At 31.8% G+C, this 17,633-nt stretch overlaps 1 protein-coding gene across 2 annotated transcripts in view; it reads left to right on the forward strand.

Annotated features, from left to right (window-relative positions):
• Positions 1-331: 331 nt before the first annotated feature.
• The window catches only part of LOC118198826 (protein Gawky-like), a 75,352-nt gene continuing 58,050 nt past the window's right edge, over positions 332-17,633 (forward strand). Inside the window, exon 1 of one of the 2 annotated variants that reach the window (XM_035370605.2) lies at positions 332-463. The gene's annotated coding sequence lies outside the window, so the exon portion shown is untranslated. The remainder of the gene's footprint in view (positions 464-17,633) is intronic. The other variant, XM_035370601.2, reaches the window with a different exon arrangement.

Consider the following 17,633-nt stretch of genomic DNA (forward strand, 5'->3'; position numbering starts at 1 on the left):
AAAGAGCATTTTTTAATATTCTAATTCACCTTTCATTCAATTTTATCATTTCAAACAACAGTATCCTAATTAAATTCATGCAAGCAACTACTGTCCATGTTCCAAGCAACTTTCTTCAAAATGATTGCTTTGGGCTTTCAATATTTGAATCGTCGAGGGAAATAGTACATTAGGAAAGAATATGCTTCGCACGTAACACATAGTAGTTTGTCCGATATTTGGTATTATCTTTCTCTCATAACTTTTTAGTAAAATCAAGCTATTACTATATTAATTTTTGTAGGTGACTTCGCCAGATAAGCGATAATTTCGCAGCTATGGCGAAATAGATTATCAGGCGCATGGAATTGTGGGAATGCATGCGTGTAAAGATTTTCTGCTGTTTGCCAGTTACGTTTAGGTGCTGTTTTCGCCATTATGTGTTGCCAAGGTGGCTAAGGATGAAATTTTGACTTCAGAAGAGGTAAATGATTTTAAAAATCTTAATTACGGAAATAAATTTATGCATGTTTAAGAAGTGTATTTAACTGTTACTGTAAAATCAGACATTTTGCATTCTTCTTTGACTCTTAAGTAAGACGTAGGTGTTATGCGTTCGTACTCGGAATGAATTTCAATTTACCGTTATAAAAATACATTTTCTAATATACATTTCATGCTTCTAGACTGATCAAGGAAAATTATCTCAAATATAAATTCATGTTTCCAAATCAATATGGGTAAATATTTTTAGAGGTTGTTCTTTTACATTGCCGTTTAGTTGTTTATATTTTTCTGAGCAATATTCACTTCGTATGAAAAATTGCTTATAAATATAATATTCAATTAGAAATTTGATTATGATTTTTAAATGGAGTTGAGTGATTTACTTGACAACGTAAATTGTTCATCTTGAAACACAATAACTAGCGTATAAAATAGTTACCCGGTAGCGATCTAGAGTTATTCGCCTCAGGTGTCACATGTGCTAGTGGAACCTCGCAGATCTGGAGTAGACGTGTGGCTCTGTCGATCTAAAGCTTTCTCCTAGTGTAAAATAGCTTTAGAAAATCCTGTCAGTGTCTGCAAACTCTATCGTAATCATCATTTTTGGGAAATTTACATTATTCTGTGATTTATTTATAAAAATTAGTGTATAAGGCATTTTATTATTATAATTTATTTTTTAAGCAATAAAGTATTTATTTAGAAGTCCACAACCAAAAATCAGCTTTATATATTTGCAAAATTTCACAGTACAAATTTCTCTGAAAATTTGCAAATATAATGTTGATTTTTGGTTGTTCGACTTTTAAATTAATATTTGTTCGACTTGTTATTTTTACCTAAAATATATAATATAGTATTTATTAATTCATGGTTTTGTTCCATCCATGGTTCTGTTTATGCAGTCCGAGCTCGCAATAATGACTACGTATTATAGTGATGCTTCCATTGTAAAGATCTGATCTTAGCTATGTAAAAAGCTAAAAAGATTATGAGAGTACATTGTATTCACTTTCAGTGAGGTAGTTATTGTACAATGTCCTTTTTCTTTAGAATGCCAAACTGTAGTAGTTACAAATGGAGGGCAGGGTGAGCCATGTTAATTTAACTATGAGCTCATTTTTTTTTATGTAGATTTAGAGAAGAGAATGTAAATGAATAGTTAAGAAAGATATTTTAGCATTTTCTCTAAAAATAAAGATACTATACTAATCTGTCAGTGTTCAGAGACTACTGATTTGTATATTTTCTTAAAAACGTCCGAGGTAATAGAACATTATACCTTCATGCCATGTACTAGGAATAAAAAATTAGTTATTTGTAACTAAAAAAGATCACCGAGGTCACATTATATACCAGAGTTTCTTAAACTGTGGGTCGTGGGGTTGCGGGACCTGCAGTAAGGGGTTGCCAAAAATTTTAGCAATGTTGATATTTCTTTAATTTATTATAATAATTTTATAATTACTAAATATTTTACATATTGTATGTAAAAATTGATAAATATAAGACAATATAGACAAAGAAAAAATGGCGCATTTTTTATAATACAAACTTTTATTTTACTTTAAAAATTAAACTTAATGACCTAAAACTACAGTAGTATAATTACAGTACAAGTGAAGAACTCGATAGTTTCACTCGTGCGTGTGTTGGATTTGCACAATGCTTATGGGGCCCACAAAGTTTTCTTAAATATAATGGGATCCCCATACCATTAAGAAACTCTGACATAGACTAATAATGTCATTGTTAAAGTTTGGTTTGTATTATTTGATTATGGCAAAGTGCACAAGGGCTATCTGCCTGACTAATTGTTAAAGAATAAAAGCATCAAAATCTGTCATTCTCTATCTGTACTTTCCATTCTCTTATAGTCCCACCAGCAGCCGAGTGGTTAAATCGCTGAACACTGGTAGTTCGATTCGAGGTTCAAATCCTGCAAATGGGCTGGCTACATGGGCGTTTTCGTGGTTTTCCCCATGTGTAACATGTATACGAGCCAGTTTCCCTTAAAAAGTCCACCTCAAAGGCATCCCTCTTCTTAGGCAGATAGCCCTCAAGGCTTTTTCGTAATCACATAAACTAAACCAACCAACACATTGTTCTATTTAAAAGTCTTATTAATGTTCTTAATTAACTAGTCTCTTAGATCTATTTAATACTGAAATTTTTTTTTATAAATATATTAAGTTCTGGATCTATGATTTAAAAGTTAAGATTGAAAGATTGAATGAATTTAGAATTTTACTTTTAAATTCCTTTTGGCACCATCAGTATGTATTATGATTTGAGATGCTCTCTGTGATGTAAAGTCTCACATGGTTTCATCAATTTTAACCACATAATGATCTATCCAGAAGAAAAGAAATCTGTTCTGCCATTTGAAGCTTCAGTATGTTCCTACAGTTGATCAGTAAACCTGCTAAGCACTGACAGTTTAATCCAGGTGAATAACTAGCTGTATAGAGATTTTTATGATTTTCTGCATGAGTAACTTAAATATGTAGATGTTACTATGGCCTTAAAAAACAACTTAAATCCAAACTAATCAACGTAAAAACTAAATTAAATTTATGTAAAACTTTAATAAGGACTGTTGTCATTTACTGAAGTGAATGTTGGGTACTCAGCAGAGCAGAGAAAGACCTGATATCAACTTTTGAAAGAAGTCCCAAGAAAGATCTTTGGATCGGTACAACTAAGATGGCATGTGGAGGATTCTCTATAATCATCAAGTTTATGGAAACTATTGGAAATATGGTGAAACTGATATTGCGAGAATCATAAAGGCATCTTGTGTCAGATGGCTGGGCTATGTGTTTAGATATGATGATGCATTTCCAACCAAAAAGATAGCCTTTTCAAGAATTGTGGGAGTAAGACGAAAAGGAAGACCACCCACTAGATGGATAGATGATGTCAAGCAAGATTTAAGGTTAATTGGAGTTAACCGATGGATGGCTATTACACCGAATAGGGTCAGATGGAGGAAACTTTGAGAGACAACCTTGGGCTGTAACAGGCTGTGGAGCTTATGAAGAAGAACTTAAATAGAGTCAGTTTCCCTTAAAATGCCCTCCATAAAGGCAACCTTTATCTTTGGCACATGGGCCTCAAGTTTGTCATAGTCTAATTTTGTAAAAGTCAACTCTATTAACACTAAATCTTGAAATTATATTTTATTTGGAATGAAAGGTATAGTCTTTCTGTCATGGGAACTCAAGTTCTTCATATTAAAAAAATAAAAATAGTAATCAACTCTCAAGTCATTTTAATATGCAGAACATATTTTATAAGATAGAGACATGCAAGGATAGCCCAAATAGCACTATCCTCGGCTCTTGACCTGTATTTGGCTTCACTTTCAGAACGGAAAGTACCCTATTCCAATTTTTAAAAAAATGTACTGATATTTCTTTTTATAGCATTGTCTAAAAATTTTCAGAGTTGCCTGTCTGGAGTGGCATGTATTTTCATTGTGATGTACCATTATGTTTACATAAATATGTGTAATAAAGTCTATTATATATAAATCAGCTGTTTGCAGAATCATAAGATGATCAGTAATTCCCAAAGGGTAGGATGAAGTGTACAGTTGTATTGTACATTTTATTCCTCCTCTTTTCCCAGTTTTGGTTATAAATATTTTAAATCATCAGTTAGCCTATGTCTTAGGGTGCCTCTTGGATTATTGCCAAGTTGTTTCATTTATCATAACCTGAGTAGTTAAATGTTATAGAAACCCTATTATGATATGATTGGTTGCATGATTATGGTAAATTTGACTGATGGGAAAATATTTGTAAGGGCTTATTTCTGTGTTGGATGTCGGAAGTACATTGCTTATTTTATTTGACTTGCTTTCAGTGTAAAATGGCTGTATGTGATGAAATTAATCTGAAGTTTCTGTACGATTTGGAACGAAAGGGGGAAAAAAAGCGTTAATTGACTGGTGTGTAAATGAAAGTTTGCTTAGTGGTCATTGTAAGTGTCCTGTTTGTATGAAGGAATTGCCTGTGGTCAAACATAAAGATCGTTCTAATGGCTTTGAATGGGTTTGTTGCAAGGAAGGTTCTTGCAAGAAATGCCACCAGCAGTTGTCACTACAGAGGATTTATTTTACTCTTATTTTTGTGAATTAATGTGGTGACGGCAGTATGCATGCTCTAATTCAGATAATTTTAGAAAGTTTTGAGGATGCTGTTAAGGAATTTTGTGTGCCACAGACTGAAGACATAGAAATTTCTAAATATGGCAAGTCTATATTTCCTTTTTTGTAAAGAATATGCGATAACATAAATATCTTTTTTCATGTCATCTCATTGTGTGATTTAAAATGCAGTTTATTGAGCTTCGATTGGCTACAAATTTTGTTCAGTTTTGTGATGCGTAACTTTGTTTTAACATTATATGATGTCATCATTGTCCTGATTTTTTTCAAGTGAAAATAGATCGATGTGTACATGGACACCAAGTTTGTGCATTCTTTGACTTGTTATTTTGATTTTGCATAGCGGCCATCTTGAAATTGTGGGTTGCTGGCGAATTGCCAATTTTCACCAAGGGGTAGCCTGAAATATATTTTTACCAAATCATCTGTTTGAAGAATCGTAAGATTCATCAGTGGTTCTCGAAGGGTAGGATAAAGGAGAGTTTGTAATTGTATTATATTTTATTCCATTCCCCCCCCCCCAATTTTGGGTATGTTGTAACTATTTGATTTGTAATTACAACTGCGTTGTAAATGAATTTAAAAGAAGTTTAGGTACTTACGTATTATCGCAACCAGGTTGGCGCTATTTGTAAGTTTGAGTAAAAAAGTATGAATATAAAGAAAATGTACATTTATTAATTACAGATAATTTTTAATACAGTTTTTTATATTATTTTGTTTTAAAATATAAAATAGAAATTAAACCCTTCCGGTTTCGAATTTGAATAAGTTGCAGAATTATTTTTTCGGCGGAAATCTTTTGGCTATTGCTTTTAGCACTGATTGAAAACCGTATTCGCCATAACCATGTACACATCGACTTATTTTTACTTAAAAAAAATCCCAGAATTGCACAAAAATGGCATTGCGCACACTCTTGACTTTATCCATGTACACTGCTATTTTCTCATAAATTACAAAAATTTGCACGAAAATGCAGGAAAATTTTGTGAATTTCGACATGCTCTTTTTACAAAACTACGTATAACACGTAGGTTTGCCGTAAGTAGGGTCGCCAAATTTGGCAATTTATGCGAATTTTGGCCTGGTTGCATTAATACGTAAGTACCGAAGTTTAATTTGAATTACTTAAAATAACTATATCCTTGAAACTTTACAGCATTGCGAAACACGAGCAAGCAAGTTAACTGCGAATTACAAAGCACTGTGTTGCCATAACTTATAAATGTAATTATACGTTATTAATATTCTTTTTTTTTTAACATCCTAATTGACTGAATAAATTGTGGTTACATTAAAATTGCATGATTTAAAGTTAAATTGTAGTTACAAGTATAAGTAATCCAGTTATTGTAATTGCAATTACAGTTAAATTACTTGAAGTAACATTGTAGTTCTACTTGCAGTAACATTGTAATTCAGTTAGTATTATGGCTGCTTAATGTTAAATTCTGGTTTCCCGTAGAAAGTCCTCCATGAAAGTATGATTCTCCTTATGTCCTCAAGTACTTTACTGTTATCTGAATAATCATAAACGTGGCTTAATTTTTAAAGATACTCGCTCTGTCTTGCATATGCATTTAATTTAAGGCCTTGTGTAATGATATAGAATTTGGATCAAATCAGTGAGACTGGTGTTTGCTTTTCCCTTTGTTAGCATTTGTAGTTATGCATACATATAAGTACTCTTTTTATCAGTTATGAAATGTTTGAGTATTGTTTATTTTTAATGCATTTAAGCAGCAAAATAATATTCCGTCTGTCTAAAGGTGCATTAAAGAGGCTTTTAAAAACAACAAAATTTATTTTCAAGAATATGTAACAAATTTAAATAGTTGCAGATATATTATTAGGCATCTCTGCCTTCCATGTCTTACATCTTTACAATCCTGCCTGCCACTGGATAATGAACATACATGGCACCCTGTAGGCGAAGGGTGCGGGAAATATATAACAGAGTATGACTGCTATACTCGTAGAAATGTGGGGCTGACAATTATCATAATGGAAGACAGCACCTCAACAATCGATCATTTCTGGAAGCTTTGCTTCGATGCTTTTGAAATCACTAATTTTGAACAGTATTTTTTCAAATTTATTGTTTGTTTTGGTTGCAGCGGGGTAATGTACAGTTGATTTGTAATCCCACAGAGCATTACTTTTTTTGAGATTACTTATTATAATCCTAAAATAATGTCATAGTAAGTAATGCCCTTTCGCACTGTTTCTAAAGGAGGTTCATTTGGCTTAACCTGTGATCTTTTTCTTGTAATTTTTATATAGTGTCCACTTATTAACTCTAATAAAGAACTGTTATAGAAAAAGAACTTCTTTATTTAATCTCAGCAAAGAACCACGTGCTGAAATTCGAGGAAGCATGTTCTGCTCCCTGAAAGCATGGGTTACGCATAGCTTCTTACATACCCAGTCATCATGTGCTATATATACTTTTGAAGTGTTTAGTCTGTTACTGTTTGATAGTTCCTGAACTGTATAATATGGGTTTTCAGAGATAGCTTCTTTTAATAGGTCTATTTTTTTAGGGTTAGGAGACAGGGTGTTTATATAGAATAGGCATCATCTTCGGTGCTGAAATTTCGGCAATTCTCAAACCATTTTCGAAATGTGTGTTCAAAAACAGCTCCTTGTATACACACAGAATAAATTTAATAATTAGTCTGATAAGCATTTTTTCCTCTTTTATTTATCTTTTTTTTTTTTTTTTCTTTCCACTAGACATCATAGACATTTTCCACTACTAAGGTGGGAAGCGATGGTCACTTTATTATGAAGGCACATAATAGGTGGGCCACCATTGCCTCCTATATGAATGGGACAAACAATTTACATCCCATGACTTTCTTCTCAGGAATTCTGTCCCAGGCCTTTCGGTATGGCAATAAGAGTCACTAACCACTTTTCCATCTGGGTGGCGATTTATTATATTATATAATAATAATAAAAAATACTATATATGCAATATACCAAAAAAAAAAAAAAAAAAAAAAAAAAAAACTTATTTCTAGTTGTACTACACAGACAGAATAGTTAGTGGAAGAAAGTATGTCATGAACTCATTGAAAATATCACTGCACAACTTTTCATATCAGAGACATTACAAGAACTGGCTGCTGAAATATAAAAACACAAACAGACAATAACTAACTGGAAATCACAAGTATTGAAAAATCATTGACACAAATAACAGAATCAGGTATACATATTAATTTATTTCAATCAGTAGTAATATTTTGACCTAAATCGTATGCATCATGAGCTTATCAATTTGTTTTGGGTTCCTGTGCAGACGGCGCTACCCCAGTAGAACATGTCGCCTATTATCTAATACGTATACTAGTTCATAAAGTAAGTGAGGTGGCAGAAATGATATAAATTTGTCAGACACAGACAAAGTAGACCCGCTACGTCTTCCTGCCTGCAGGGCAAAAAATCAAGCTTAGAATTAAGTGTAATTGAGCTAGTTATAAGTGCCAGTAAGGCCAAAAATAAGTTAAAAGAATATATGTGTATGTGATATAGAGTTATAGTAAGTAATATTAATATAGTAGGTAAATTATATGTATATAAATAATTACACTTTTATAAATGTATGCATATACGTATTTTATAATAAAAGAGCAAAATGTGATGAAAGTGAAAAATCATGCCACAGCACATGCTCGAACAGTGTTTCTTAACCTTTCTAAATTTCTAAAGTGTTTTCTTTCCTTTCTAGCGAGTTGCACCCCATTGAATCTGAAAATATATCTCTGCACCCCATTGAAAAATGTGTTTGGTACTTACGTATTATCGCAACCAGGTTGGCGCTATTTGTAAGTTTGAGTAAAAAAGTGTGAATAGAAAGAAAATGTACATTTATTAATTACAGATAATTTTAATCAGTTTTTTATATTATTTTGTTTTAAAATATAAAATAGCAATTAAACCCTTCCGGTTCCGAATTTGAATAAGTTGCAGAATTAATTTTTCGGCGGAAATCTTTTCGCTATTGCTTTTAGCACTGATTGAAAACCGTATTCGCCATAACCATGTACACGTCGACTTATTTTTACTTAAAAAAACATCCCAGAATTGCACAAAAATGGCATTGCGCACACTCTTGACTTTATCCATGTACACTGCTATTTTCTCATAAATTACAAAGATTTGCACGAAAATGCAGGAAAATTTTGTGAATGTCCACATGCTCTTTTTACAAAACTACGTATAACACGTAGGTTTGCCGTAAGTAGGGTCGCCAAATTTGGCAATTTATGCGAATTTTGACCTGGTTGCGATAATACCTAAGTACCATGTGTTTTAATTTTTTTCGTGTAGAAAAATACATTTTTTGCTAAACTTATTGTTTATTGAAAAACATTGTACATTTTATATAAATACAAAACAATATTATTTTTATTAATGACTAGTCTGTTGTTGTTTGTTCATTATTATACTGGCGAAGCAAGGTTCCTTTTTTGAAAGACATGCGCATTAAGTCATCACTTGCATTTAAGTGATCTCTCGCTTTAGTTTTTATATATAGTTATATATCTCTCGCTTTAGTTTATTTTTATATATTTTTTTATAAGCGATGAAAATCCCATTTCGCACAAGTAGGTGGTAGCAAAGGGTAAGAGTAACTGCAATGCTACGTTCACAAAGTCTGATAACGTTGTAACCGTGAACACCAGAATTGTTGCAATTCTAATTGTTCGAATTCCATTTGAACATGTCTACTTGCTCGCATTTCAATAAGTTGATCTTTTTCCAGATCACTATCATCCATCAAATTTAGGTCAAATAGAAATGGATCTAATATCCATCTCTGAGTTTTGGTAATATTTCTGGTAGAAAAATATCCGTTGAATGATTTGCTCAATTGTCTCAAATGTATTGCAATGTATTACAATTGTATTCTTTTCTTTTCTTTTTTTTTTTTTTTTTTTTTTTTTTTGCAGTAACAGAATCAAGCAAGGGAAGGTTTGCAAAATTCCCCTTTTCTACTCGACGTATCCAAATTTTTAATTTTGCGATAAATGAAGATAATTTTTCACTAGGTATTATAATATTTATACCAAATCCTTGAATTGATATATTCAATTCATTTAAATGGCTAACTAAATATGTCTGCTAAGTAGGCCAGCCTCTGCATTGTATCATTACTCTCAAAATCTTTTACTAAATAACAGTTTTGACTAGTCAGTAATTGAATAATTTCCTCACGCAATTCAAAAACTCTGTTGAGCATGCGACCCTTAGATAACCATCGTATTTCGGTGTGATATAGGAGCACGGTATGATTAGCACCGATTTCTTCGCAAAATGCATGAAAAATGCAATAATTAAGCTCTCGCCCTCAAATGTATTTTACTACATTTTACTTCATTTGTGTTATTTTTTTATTTACATGTAGAGTATTTTAGATTAAAAAATTAAAAAGAAAAATTTACTTTTAAGAAATTTTAAACAAATTACTTTTTATAAAACTAATTTCTTTTAGTCTTTTGAACTTTATTATTATTTCGTAATTTTATACTTGGCAACAATTGGTGACAAAAAAAAAAAAAAAAAAAAAAAAAAAAAAAAAAAAAAAAAAAAGTGCCACATTTTTAACTGACTCCACTCAAACGGAATAATACCATCTTCTGTTATCGATATCAGATCAGAAATGTATGAATGTATACAAGTATGAATGGATAACTGTATTCATATATTATGTGTATATACTTAAGTATATCTGTGTATACACTGTACATTCATGTATATGCACATACATATATTTTCTGAATCCAGTCTTTTATAACAGAAGAGTATTGTAATTTCCATATATATCGTTGTATTTAGTCTTTTCTTAATTAGTTCATGATTTCAAGTAACTAATTCAGATAAAGTTAAAAACAAAGGGTTTAAAACAACATTAGAACAAAATTATGTTATTAAAATCTGCTTCAATAAATAAAAATTTTAAATGACCACCTAAATTTTCTTAAAAGTTTTTTTTAATGGCTTCATTATATCCCATTTAGTATCCTGTTTATCGTAGTTTTAAATATTCTCGCCTATTTTTTATTAAGATAATTGTCACTTATTTTACTGTTAAAGTCAGAGTTAATTTTAACTCTTTAGTATATAGCCTCAAATGTGCATCTGGTGACTTAAAAAATCCTGCATAAATTTATAGTCCAAGTACCTACTAAATATTTCATAAACTTGTCAAGCATAAAATTTTCACATTTTTATTTTTAAAGCAAGTTATTCAAATTTTAAGTAAAAGAATTATGTATTGCTGTTCTCAAAATAAAACAAGTATTAAGGGGTTATTCAGGATATTTATAATGCAACTTTTTCAAAGTTTTGTGAAAAGCTGTCATGTTTGTTGGTATCAAGTGCTTGTTGGCTTGCAATTCCCAGGTCTATTTTAATGCATAGCCCTACTGGACACTTTACCGTGAGCACCACAAGCATAGGGTTTGTATACTAATCCATTAAAATTTCATTTCTGTGATTGGTTGTTGTATTAGGGGACTCATCACAGTGGTTTGTCTAGGGGTCCATAATGGTGTTAAGACAGCACTGTCGCAGTGACCATATGAAAATATTTCTTGAAAATGAATTTTAGAATAATGGATTTAGGCTTTCACAATAATATGGGCACATTGTTCTTAGTTATTGAAAAGAACAGATACTAAGTTAATCTTCTAGCAAATGGGGGGGGATTAAAGTGTGCTTAGATCACGTTACAGTGATAAAGTCATAGTTATTTGTTCAAAGCTCAAAGCAGCTTCATCATTTAGATTCTTTCAGTGCATTGTCATTAGTATAAAACAAAGTAGTCATATTTTTTTAACATTTAAATGAAGCATTTCAGTTAAAATGTTGAGAATCCCAATTCAGTTCATGGTGACTAATATTTTATATTAATGCAAGCTTAAAAATATATCTTTCAAGCATAAGGGAGAAAGAACTAAATAGAGAATTGGCTATGTAACACAATGCAGAAGAGAAACTTGGGTTTTTCTACAAATCAGTGTTCCAAGAAGTTATTGGGTAATTACATACTCAACTCCTGTGTAATAACAGTATATGGGCATTTGAGTTAATTAATCTGGAACGAATATTACTATTTGCATAGTTCAGACTGAGGGAAGGTATCGTGCTGCATTCATCTCTTCATTGTAAGATCATAATGTTTTTGGAATGCTTGAATAACTAAATTAACATTCACAGTAAGGCTTAGCATATATTACAGGTAATAATTATATCATTTACATAAATAATGAGGGGAAAGTCAGTGCCTAAAAGGAACTCTGTGAAGTTGATGGAGAGTAAAATATTAGATTAGCAGTAGAAGATTTCAAAGATGATGACAAAATCTGGTATCCAGACATAATCCCGACAAGCCAAAATCCTGACATGGTCGAAATCCCGACAAACCAAAATCCCGACAGAGTCGAAATACTGACAAGCCAAAATCCCAACAGGGTCGAAATCCCGATTGTCCAATATCCCGACAGGGTCAAAATACCGACACGGGCGAAATCCCAATAAGGCCTAATGACCCCTTAACTCTTTCGCATCGAAGTCGCCCCAAACGCCCAAACATTCAGACATCAGCTGGACGTCAGAAAGGCCTGAATAATTTCCTACCCAGTGTTTTCCCCCATCACGTTATAGTCATTGCTTTCAGGTGTTGTTAAATCACATGTCAATCATTCTTTTGAAGCTACTAAAAGTAGCTTCCTTGTTTCCTTTGTTCCTTCCTTTCCTTTTTTTACTGTCAGTGTTTAGCTTTTGATGTCCGAAGTTGCAATCCCGTCCCAAGGGGGAAATTCACACAGTGTCAAAGCGTCGAAGAAAGAAGTTCTCGCTTTACTTAAGTAAGGCTATTGTTAGCGCTGTAGTATTCAACTTGTCATGGGGGGGAAGGAAAAGCATTCCAGGAGAAATTCTTAGATACGGGCGTTTTCGATGTTTGGGGAATTGAGATTTTGCCCACCCTCGATGCGAAAGAGTTAACATACTTACACAGCTGCAACTAGTATATGCTTTGATGACTAGCAAATCTGAAGAAAATTACAAAAGATTATTCCAAGATTTAATTGATTTCGCTGAAGAAAATAATATTGAACTGAGGCCATCTAGAATCATTAGTGATCTAGAAAAGGCTCTGCGCACTCAAAATGCTTCGAGGATTGGCACAGAAGATGGGAGACCTTAATTGGACGGGCCATGTTGGCGTTTATAACATCATAGAAGGATTTCAAAAAGAACAGGAGCATGTGGAATACCAAGTTGAATGCATTCTTCGCGGAGAACAACAACCAAAACGTAGGAAGGTAGATGATGACAGAGAAAGGAGAATTATGACTGTTGTGGACGATCGTGATAATCGACCTGTGATGAAATATCTTCGTGCTATCACTCGCAATGTGTCACTGTAAATATGTCGTTTGCATGTGTAAGAGATGTTTTCTTTTTCTTAATAAAAAGACTTTTATAAATCTTCATTTCAAATTTTAACAGTCATTTCAATTTGTTAAAAATTATTTTAAGTAATGACATAATTTTTATGATTTTTTGATTTAAACTTTTAATTAGTAATATGTAATAGCTAGTTAAAAATTGTATTTTATTAAGCTAAATTGAGTGTTTGTATTTAGATATTAACTTGTCGGGATTTTGGACAGTCGGGATTCTGGCTTGTCGGGATTTTGACCCTGTCGGGATTACGACCGTGTCAGGACTTTGGGTTGTCGGGATTTCGGCCCTGTCGGGGTTTTGGACAGTCGGGATTCTGGCTTGTCGGCATTTCGGCTGTCGGGATTATGACCCGGACCCGAAAAAATCTACCTTCAGTGTAGGTGATTTGAGTTATGGTTAAATGTCATGGTTACTAATTCATGTAACATTTTTCTTTCATTTATATCTGAATTATAACAATACATCACTATAAAATAAGCAATTTATAAACATATGCACCTGTTACTTATTCAGTCCTTAAAATTGCAATGAATTATATTAAAATTAATATCATTAAAAGAGTTCCATATGTTAATGTATTGGCTTTGCAAATTTTCTATGATACCGTTATTATGTATTTATATGATCTGGTATTATTTTGAATGTAAGAAGATTATAAAATTTCGAACCATTTGAATTCTTCTTTTTCATATGTATATTTTGAGTAAATATTTCGTTTTGTGAAAAAATTTGGTCATGCTTTACACTGAAATATTTGCAGTTAAGGAAAAGAAATAAGCAATCTTTTCCTTAAACTGACTGTACTAATCCTTAATGAAAGTACACATATTCCTTTAACAAAAATATTATATTAAAAATATTCTGTGCGTTAATCACCACCTATAAAAAATAAATATTTATTTTCTTAAACCTGCAGCGTTTAAGTTATGTGTTTATAAAAGTTCTTGCAGTTGAATTCTGTAAGATTCATTCAGTGTTTCTGAATGCAGTTAAGTACTTTTTTAAATTTGTAAAACTCCTTGAGAAAACTTAAGAATATCGACTTATGGTTATTTGTATTCAACAAACTTTTGCAGCACTATCCTCTAAGGGAGTTTTAGCCTTATTTAGTCAGTTTTAGGTGTATTTTATTAATTTTAGTCATATTTTTATTTTATCTACAAATGAAGAAAGAAAAAGTGATCTTTGGATAGGCATTTTTTACAATGCAATTTCAAGATTTGTGTCAGTCAATCTAAAAACAGTCAAATTATAATTGTCATTTCCTACAGTATTAGCAGAGGCCTTAAAAAGTTCTCAGAGGCATAGCCATTATTTTTTTCCTGAATGCAGGGGTGCACAACTCTAATCTGTGAAGAGCCATTTAAAAACTGTTGAAATTGGTGAGGGCCACCTTTCACAAATAATAAACCAAAATCTGTAGGAGTGAAAAAAGGTGTAAGTTTAGCCACTTACGTAGTTTAATTTAAATATTTCAAAAACATTTGAAAGTTCTCCTGTTTAGCTCAAAGTAATTAAATAAAATAGTAATTAAATAAAATAATAATTAAATAAACAGTAAGTAAATTAATTAATAATTAGTTAATTAAATAAACAGTGAACAAAGTATTTTAATATTAAATTGGAAATTATAAATAAACCATTTTTTTAAATGTATTTTCTAATTTAAACTTTAAAAATAGAATATATTATTCAATGTGATATATTCATCCTCTTCCTTGGATACCAAATCTTTGTAGTTTGGAGTAAATTTTGAAGTTGCTGTTGTTAAAATGTCACCTAAGTGTTCCTTGGTAAGGACTGACCTATTTTCATTATTTTCATATTTATTTGAATTCATAATCGAAAATGATTGTTCGCAAATACTGCAAATACAGGTACTGCGTAAGAGACAAATTTGTTATGCAGTGTCGATTATATGTGAAAAGTTACTTTTGTTAAAATATCTATAGAAATCAATTCTTTTTTATGAGTGCAAGCTACATTAATTAAAAAGATCAGTGACGGGAAAATCACCCTGCGGGCCCCGCATGTTATACATCCCTCTATTAATCAAATAATCCAATTTCGTATAGGCATAGGCTGCAGTTTTCCCCCGTCAAAAAAAAATCCTGAAAACTCATCCTTATTGTCCAGCTAAGAAAAATACAATCCCCCTTGGCACACCGCCAAAACGCTTGACTGCCAGAAGGGATGTAAGCAAGAGGAAAGCTGACGTCGGAGAGAGTTCTAAGAAAGCCCCTTTAAAAGAATTATTTAGAGAATTGATAAGTAATTTTATTGATTTTTATTTTATGGAGCCAATCCAAAAATGTGCTATAAATTTAGAGACTGATTCTTTGATGCTGTACTTTATTATTATTTGGCGAAATGTTACTAAATAATTCATTATTAGAGACTGATTCTTTGATGCTGTACTTTATTATTATTTGGCGAAATGTTACTAAATAATTAATTATTTTTTCCTTTCATGAAAATATTTTCGTTCTGTATAAATATTTGTTCTTTATTGATGGAATTAATTCCCTATAATTTATGAGACAAAGCTTTCATTTAATGAAAGATAAATTTGTCCCATTATTTACGGTAATTCGTAAGTTTTTTTAAATTACTAGTTTGTAGTAAGTTAAATATTTTTATGCTTTAAAACCCAGCTGATATGTAATTTAATATCGCTTGTATAAATATAACATCCCATTTCTCGTATGTATACATAGAGAGAAGATAACTTGAAATACAAATGACCAGTTTTGACTTTGTACCTAGCAAAATATTTTAAATCTTCCGAAATGCGCATCGCATCGTCATCCGTGTAGAGCTAGCTGTAAGAGGGAAGTTACTATTTTATATTTAAACCGTCTCTGGGAAAGGCAAGCAGCCATGGAATACATCCCCCCAGTCATGGCTCAGAAAGAAGGTCGGATGGGTCGTTCTCTCAATCGCTCCCTGCTTGGTCACGTGATGTTTAACGTCAATGCGCACTAGCGCTAGGAGTGCCTAGCCGATCAACTGCTCTGGGCACAAAACATATTAAAGGAGCTGTTATCCAGGGTTACTATTTTGGCTGAATTATTGCCATATGTGTTGGCGATGATTTGACATAACTAAATTCATTCCATTGCGTTCATCCAGTCATCAATAGAACTGTTCGGATAAAAAAATAAATACTTGTATTTGATAATAGCCGTGAATTTTTTTTATTTACTGTCGACATTAAATTCTGAGCATTTTGTTAAGCATATTCCAAATGCTGTAAATTTGAAGAAAAGCGCTCTATTATATGTAAGATTGTAACATACTGAAGTGCTTTTCATCGCCCTATTTAAAAATAATTAGTCGTACTAACCGACGGTAGGTAACCGTAGTGGGATTTTTTATGAAAAATAATTCAAACCAAGGAACTGTACTTTAGTGTATGGTTAAATTAACAGAATCTACCTATGATAGAAAGATGACATTTTAGATCCCATTCTAAATTATTCCTAAATCCCTGGATAGAAATTGATTGTATGTTTTTTGGCATACTTATAAACGTTTAAACCTTATGTGTTTTATAATGAAGCATAAAAGTAATACATTCCTGTATGCAGCACTGGCAGGAGAGCCAGTGCAACAAGTGCAGTCGCACTGAGTGTCGGAATTTAGGGGCATCAAAATTTTTACAATTTAGAGAAATAATATGCAGCAAATTTTAGAAATGGCAAAATTTGTAGTGTATAGATAAGTCATTGTGTAGCCGAATCTAGGGGCAACAAAATTTGTAGAACTTGGTAAGGCATCGGGGCAACAGAATTTAAAACCGAGTGGCAAAATATTTAAACATCAGCCCAGCCTTTATGTGTAGCATATTTATCTATATAATTACGAGTACGTGGATTGTGTTCTAATAAAATGTTCTGAATTCTGTAAATATTCTCATTTTATAATTATAATTTGCATAAATTTTGTTAGTTTTATTGCATACGGTTATAGGATCAAAAATATAATCAGTAATCATGCTTTCTAATTATATTATTTAAGTAATTTGTAAGGCTCATAAGAAGACAAGTTTTTGAAAGAATTTCTAGAAATATTTGCAGCTTGTACTTGTAAAACTAAATAATCTGAAGAATTTTAAATTGATTAATTTTTGAAAATGTAAATACTCATTTTTAAAAGACGATGTTCAATGATTTTTCTCATAATCAGAACTTGTTTAAAATTTCTAATATTAATAATGGAATTCTGCTTGCTGGAAAAAATTGAAGCAGTTTATTATTTGTTATTTCAATAAAAACAAATAATAAAGTCAATACCTGTAATAGCAAACATCTGTAAAAGTAATATTTCTGGGAACATAAACATTGCTATTATTTGTTTATGAATTAACTTTCCCAGCAGTCTGAAAAACTTGAGTCCATGGGGTTTGTTTAGGAGTAGAGTTGTTGTTAACATGTGAGCTGCATAAAGTAAGGGAACTAAGCATAGTTAAAATAATAAAACTACG

Source organism: Stegodyphus dumicola, chromosome 11, assembly GCF_044657685.1.
Source record: "Stegodyphus dumicola isolate Sdum_Otavi_A_Nest chromosome 11, ASM4465768v1".
In the NCBI taxonomy this organism is placed as follows: Eukaryota; Metazoa; Arthropoda; class Arachnida; order Araneae; family Eresidae; genus Stegodyphus; species Stegodyphus dumicola.